Source organism: Lutra lutra, chromosome 4 (assembly GCF_902655055.1).
Source record: "Lutra lutra chromosome 4, mLutLut1.2, whole genome shotgun sequence".
In the NCBI taxonomy this organism is placed as follows: domain Eukaryota; kingdom Metazoa; phylum Chordata; class Mammalia; order Carnivora; family Mustelidae; genus Lutra; species Lutra lutra.
This window is the reverse complement of record NC_062281.1, coordinates 128982996-128990403: the sequence shown is the minus strand read 5'-3', so window position 1 is coordinate 128990403 and position 7408 is coordinate 128982996.

Sequence of the window (7408 nt, the reverse complement as noted above, 5' to 3'; positions counted from 1 at the left end):
AATCTTAGTTGGAATGGCCACCATCTCTTTTCTGTATTACTGCATTAATCTCCTATTCAATTTCCTGCTCCTACTCTTGGTTCTTCTTAATTCACACTGCACAAAGTGACCAAATAATCTTTTTTTTTTTTTTTTAAACCTCCTTCACACATTTTTCCCACCTCCTCCCTGCCTCTGGCAACTACAATTCCATTCTAGCTATTTCTTGGCTTGTTTAGTCCCTGCTGTTGTTTTATTGAAGTATACTGGACACAATGTTACATTAGTTTCATGTATACAACATAGTGATTCCACAAACTTATTCCTCATCCTGTGCTCAACACAACTGTAGTTGCCATCTGTCATAATGCAATGCTATTATAATATTATTGACTTTATTCCCTATGCTGTAATTTTTATCTCAGTGATTTACTCATTCCACAACTGGAAGCCTGTATCTCCCACTTCCCTTCACCCATTTTTTGCCCATTCCCACCAAATGGATTCTTTTTTAGATTCCGCATATAAGTGGGAGCATATGGTATTTGTCTTTCTCTCTCTGACTTATTTCACTTAGCGTAATAACCTTGAGGTCCATCCACATTGTCACAAATGGCAAGATTGTATTCTTTTTATGGCTGAATAATATTCCACTGTGTGTATGTGTATTGTATCTTCTTTATCTGTTTATCCATCAACAGACATGTAGATTGTTTCTATATCTTGGCTATTGTAAATACTGCTGCAATGAACATGGGGGTGCATATATCTTTTTGAGTTAGTGTTATCATTGTCTTTTGATAAATACCCAGGGGAATTGCTAGAATTATATGGTAATTCAATTTTTAATTTTTTGAGGAATCTCCATACTATTTTCTCTATTGGCAGCACCAATTCACATTCCCACCAAAAAGTGTTCCCTTTTAGCCACATCCTCATCAACACTTGTATTTCTCATCTTTTTGATAACAGCCATTCTAACAGGTATGAGGTAATAGATCACTGTAGTTTTGATTTGTATTTCCCTGATGATTAATTATGTTAAGCATTTTCTCATGTACCTGTTAGCCATTTGTATGTCTTGTTTGCAAAAACATCTATTTGGATCTGCCCATTTTTAAATCGGATTGCATTGTTTTTTGCTTTTGATTTTATGAGTTCTTTATATATTTCACCTATTAACCCATATTAGATACATGTTTGGTGAATGTTTTCTCCCACTCAGTAGGTTGTGTTGATTTTCATTGTGTTGATAGTTGCCTTTGTTATTCAGTTGTAGTTCAGTTTAATGCAGTCTCCTTGTTTATTTCTGCTTTGTTCTCTTCATTTTTTTGGTATCAAATTTAAAAAAAAATCATTACCAAGACCTATGTCAAGGAGTTTATCACCTATGTTTTCTTCTAGGAGTTTCATAGTTTCAGAACTTACATTCAAGTCTTTAATCCATATTGAGTCAATTTCTGTTCAGGGTATAAAATAAGGCCTAGTTTCATTCTTTTGCATGTTGTTGTCCAGTTTTTTCAGCACCATTTGTTGAAGAGACTATCCTTCCCCCACAGTACATTCTGCCTCCCTTGTAATAAATAAATTCATCATTTATGCATGGGTTTATTTCTGGGAGAAAGAAAGAATTTAATGAAAAAAGATTTACTCTGTCTTTGTCATATTTCCTTTAAACAAGTATGTATTGAACACTTACCATATGCCAGACACTGAATTACACACTGGAGATGTAATGGTGAGCGAGATTGGCACAATCTCTTCTCCCATACAGATAAATAGACAGAATACAATTGTAGTTTATGGCAAGTGCAATGAAAGAAATGGTTAAATGTCTAAACAAGAGACTAACAGAGGTGACCAGCTTTACATAGGGCAATCACAAAAGACCAAACAGAGACCTTTAGATGAGAAGGAGCTGGCTATGCAAATCGTGGGGATAAGGAGAGCATTCCAGGCATAGAGAACAATCTGTATTAAGGTCCTACAACCTGGGAGGAAGGGGTGGGGCTGTGGAAAGAAGGACCAGTGGGTCTAGAGACTAGTGAGGGGAAAGGGAGAGGGAAAGTGACTCAAGAATGGAAAAATAGGGGTGCCTGGGTGGCTCAGTGGCTTAAGCCGCTGCCTTTGGCTCAGGTCATGATCTCAGGGTCCTGGGATCGAGCCCCACATCCGGCTCTCTGCTCAGCAGGGAGCCTGCTTCCTCCTCTCTCTACCTGCCTCTCTGCCTGCTTGTGATCTCTCTCTGTCAAATAAATAAATAAAATCTTTAAAAAAAAAAAAAGAATGGAAAAATAAATAGGGACCAGATCATACCGATACTGATAGGCCCTAGTAAGAAATGTGGATGTATTCCGATTTATTTCCAAGGAAAGGTTAAGACACTGAAGGGATTCAAAAAGGGAATTATGTGAATCAATTTTCTTTTTTCTTTTCTTCCTTTCTTTTTCTTTCTTTTTTTCTGTTTCAAGATTTTTTCCATGTATTTTTTTAAATATTTTATTCATTTATTTGACAGACAGAGATCACAAGTAGGCAGAGAGGCTGGCAGAGAGACAGGGGTTTGTGGGGGGGGGAAACGCAGGCTCCCTGCTGAGCAGAGAGCCCGATGCGGGACTCAATCCCAGGGATCAATCCTGGGATGATGACCTGAGCTGAAGGCAGAGGCTTAAACCCACTGAGCCACCCAGGCGCCTCTTTTTTCCATGTATTTGACAGAAAGAGTGCACAAGCAGGGGGAGCGGCTGGCAGAGGGAGAAGCAGGCTCCTGGGTGAGCAAGGAGCCTGATGTGGGACTCGATCCTAGGACCGTGGGATCATGACCTGAGCCAAAAGCAGTCACTTAACGGGCTGAGCCAAACAGGCGCCCCTCATTTTTTAATTTAATGTCCCTTTTGCTTTTGGTGGAAAAGAAACAAAAGACAAACCAGAGAAATCAATAACCCAGGGAGAAATGGTAGCAATTAAGACAGAAAGGTGGCAATAAGAGAGAGGAAAAAACAAAAAAACTTTTACAAAGTATAATTTAAATGCTTAATTATACCTAATACAACACACGACCAACCAACAAATAATCACTTTTTGAGGGCACACCATGTGTCCCGACAGAAATTATATGATGTATTGTGCCTGCCCTCTGAGAACTTATCATTTATTGGGGGGGGGGGGTGGATTAACACATAAAAAACTGTATCAGTAATCTCATAGAACCTCTACCTGACACCTTACGCAAGGTTATTCCTTTAGGTTAACAGGGAAAATATGTAGAAATCTGAAGATAATGTTTTAAGGTTAGGTCACTGCTGTCACTTGTAATATTTGTAGCCTGATTTTCCTGTGCCAGTAACCAGAATATGAGCAACGTCGAAATAGGCTATTTTGCTATTTTCACCTATCATATTTTTCTTCATTTAAGCCAGGTTCTGGACAGGGGGTAGGCCCCAGATTGCAGCAGGCAGTGGAAAGATTAAAAGAACATTCAATTTGGACTTTGCCAGTATATTCCAAGTTCTCACTCACACCTGCCTACAGAGATCCTGAACTCTGGCTTCTTCACAAGACCCACTTTTTGCAAAGACTTCTGCCTAAAAAGGAGACTGATAGCTATTTGCTTTCTAAAATTATTAAAAAAAAAAAAACCTGATTTAATTGAAATAAGCGAAGAAGATCAAATGTAGCAAATGATCTCGTTTAAAAATAATCAGTGAGCCATATTAAGAATACCTTTCAAAGCAATATTTTGAAATAAACTGAGTAACTTGTCTCAGACTTAAAAGTCCTAGATGGAAAGGACTATACTTTGGCTGCTTAAATTATTCCTTGAGGAAAATTTTCAAAAATTACTGACATTGGAGAAATTCTTGTGATAGCCTCACATCAATTGCGTGGGAAACTACCAGACTTTTGCATTCTTCATGGTAATCCCAATTCTCGTCCCCTGACTCCATCAGGATTAACTAGAACAAGAGAAAGAAAAAGAAGCCACTTGTGGCCATTACCATTCCCAGAGTGCCTTTTGCAGGAGTAAGGAATGCTAGTTCTGATATCCTGGAAACATTTGAAACTGAGTAATAACACTTTGCCTACTTAAATGCCCCCTGTAGTTTCAATTAGCTGGGTATCATGCTTCTGAACATTCTTTTGCTGTTAGGTGAGGCATGGACACAGCCAGCAAGTGTTGCTTCAGCAGTGAATGAAAGGGTGTTGTCATCTAGAACCAACTTTTCAAACCTGTGCAAGGACAAGGATATAATTTAAACATTTAGGTCCTCATTTGCAAGGACATTTTCAGAATAGTAGGGTCAATAACCCTTGTATAACATTTCTACTCCTAGAAGAGGTATAAAATCCAAGAATATAGTGGCCTCATATTGTGATGATCAATTCAATAAATGGAATCATGGCATTATTGCTATTGAATGCCTAGTTAATAGCCACATGATAATACTCCAAAGCTCAAAAAGAAATATGAAAGATATTCATGTCAATGGATTACTCAGATTGGATAGATGGTATCTCTCAGAAAATAATACCTGTTATAGAAATCATACTTTTCTAACTCAGCATCGCTCTCACAGAAAACTGGTGTCCTTAGAGAGCTTTGTAGATGTCCATCACAACAGTTTATGTCACCTAACACATTTGAGATGTGTACGTTAAAAGAGTTAAAAGTGCTTTATTTTTGTCTCACAAGGCTTTAATAATGTGCTAAAGTTTATTTTGACCCTCAAGAAAGGAGATCGAGTAGATAGGACTGTCTTTCTGCAGTTCATGTGATTCTAGAACCCTGAAACGTATGTTACCAGATCTGGGATGTATTTGCACGACTTATTCTCTCTGCCTGGAGGGGTTTTTCCTTGAGGACCACGGGGTTTGCTCTCTCGTTTCCTTCCAGTGCTTCACTTCAATGTTACCTTCTCGGTGGGATTCTCACTTACCTATTTAAAATATCAACGTCTGCCTGCTCCCTCGTAAGCATTCTGATTCCCCTTATCCTGCTTTGCCTTTTGCCCGTCGTACTTTATCATCTACATAAGTAAGTAATTTATTATGTTTATTTTCTTACTTCTTCCATTAGGCATGAATTTTTATTTTTCTTCTACTTTTAGTTCCTAGAATAGGGACTAGCCTATACTAGGTTCTCAGTAAATATTTGTTGAATGTTGGAAAAAAGAATATCTTCCATATGTTTTTAAAATCAAGATGTGTCATATAAATGATATGTTTTCTTTTTTCCTGTTAGAGAATTTATGATGTATGTTACAGTCAGTTATGTCTTAGAATCTAGGAAGTATAAATCAGGGGACATTTGCATTGTTCTGAACTCATTGCTGCCAGAGTTAATTTAATATCTGGTAAGAAAGAAACAGCTTAATGTCATTCATGACTTCTCTTTCTCTAATTTTATCACTTGCCTTCCTCCACCTGAAATTAATTTTTGCCAAGTTGCGAAGGCCTTCCAACTCTATTTCAGTAATAACTTCCTCATTAATTTCCGTCCCTCCTTCCCTACTAGGAAAGGCACATAGAGGGGGACAGCTGGCAATAATCCTGAAGAGAAGGCCGGAACCTTAACATAGGTGGTCTTCGAGGCAATTAGACTTTCTGTGGGAAACAATAGAGAGCCGCTATCTGGAGAACTTTTAGAAACCTCAGAACTGGTAGAAAGATATCTCTGACAGTGATGTATCAAATGATCTGAAGGTCAGCATGATTCTCAATTCTTTTTTAAAAGATTTTATTTATTTATTTGATAGAGATAGATCACAAGTAGGCAGAGAGGCAGACAGAGGGAGAGGGGAAAGCAGGCTCCCTGCTGAGCAGGGAGCCTGATGTGGGGCTCAATCCCAGGACCCTGAGACCAAGACCTGAGCTGAAGGTGGAGGATGATTCTTATTTCTAATTCCGTACTAACTCTTGGTTTCCCTTCTTGTGATGCTCTTTCCATCAGTTTTGCATCTGCTTTCTCTGAGGTTACCGAATCCCATCCCACACCTGTTAGTTCTCCAAGAGAGTCTGGATATGCAACAAAGACACAGGCCCAAAGACGTCCCTATTGCATCTCTCCCGAGGTCTTCTGGACTTCTTACCCACACCGACCAGAAGACACGGGTCAAAGGAAGTAGGGGAAAGGTGATGAGCTTGGCATGTATTTCTTATCATAATCTCTACACACTCTCACGTAATGTGAGTTAGTCCCACTTTACAAACGAGGGGAAATTATTTTCAAAAACCTTAAGTATTTTATGCGGTTTCATGTAGGTAGTCAGGTTCAACACTAAAGCTGCCCTAGAGGATAAACAAATAAGACTGGCTGATGAACCCATTCTCAGCTCTAGGTAGTGTGACACCTACTTTCCATGAATTGTCACATTTCACTTCCAACAGCCTCATGAGAAGCTTCAGTTCTTTCCCCCATTTTACAGGAGGCTAAAGTTAGGAAGATTTCCACAATTTGTCTAAGTTCACACAGCCAGGAGACAGCGCCTCTAAGCACGGCAGCCCATTCCAGCAGACTGAAGTGAGAGGTCCCACCCCCACATTGTCAATCAACTCCACTTCTTTCCACTGTATCATCTTGCCTCCAATGGTATGAAAAGCAAGGACACATGCCAGCCTAGCCCTGACCTGCACGATGGTCTGTCAGCCTTGGGTGTCCGTGAGCCCTCTGCTTTCTCTCCTTATCAAATGTCTGGGCAGCCATGGACCCTTCCAGTTGTGGGGGTGGGGGGGCACGAATAGCTCTGGACAAATCAGTGCCCTGAACATAGAAGGTCCTTTTCCTGTTTCGTTTTAATAATTTATATCCCCTCTACCTCCACCACCATCCCTCCTCTACAACTGTGGGGAAGAGACTAAACTCTAAAGGTCAAGGCACAAAAATTAGAGTTGAATTTCAATTGACTATCAAAGCAGAAAGGTCCTCTGCAAACTTAAGAAAAATTTACCATTAATTTCATGTCTGTCACTGTGGATTACACTGGGGCTGGGCATCATTTTATATGGAAACTCAGAGACTGGCTTCCCCCTTTTTCTTTCTTCGATATTCATTTGAGGTTGGTTCTATAGTTGTAGTTTGGGATAGAGACATCTTAATTAGTGGTTAATTTGTATCAGAGAAGCTGTTACTCAAAATACTCCATGACACAGAGACTGGAGCAAATAAAGACTTAGAAAAAGCCAATTCCCACAGATATAATGATAGAATGCAATAATGGTGATAAATCAGAAAAATCAGAAATGTGTTTTCACTATGCTCAGATGTGCAGAGAAATGAGGATTCCTTACTTCTTTTTTAAATGATTGGGTTTTCTCCACAATCCTACAACCACCAGGTAGTTTAGAAAAGTTGTTTTAAATTGTCAATTCAGTCTTCCTTGGTAATTCAGCCCATCTCTTTATGTAACCCAGTTTCTGCTTAGATGAGTCA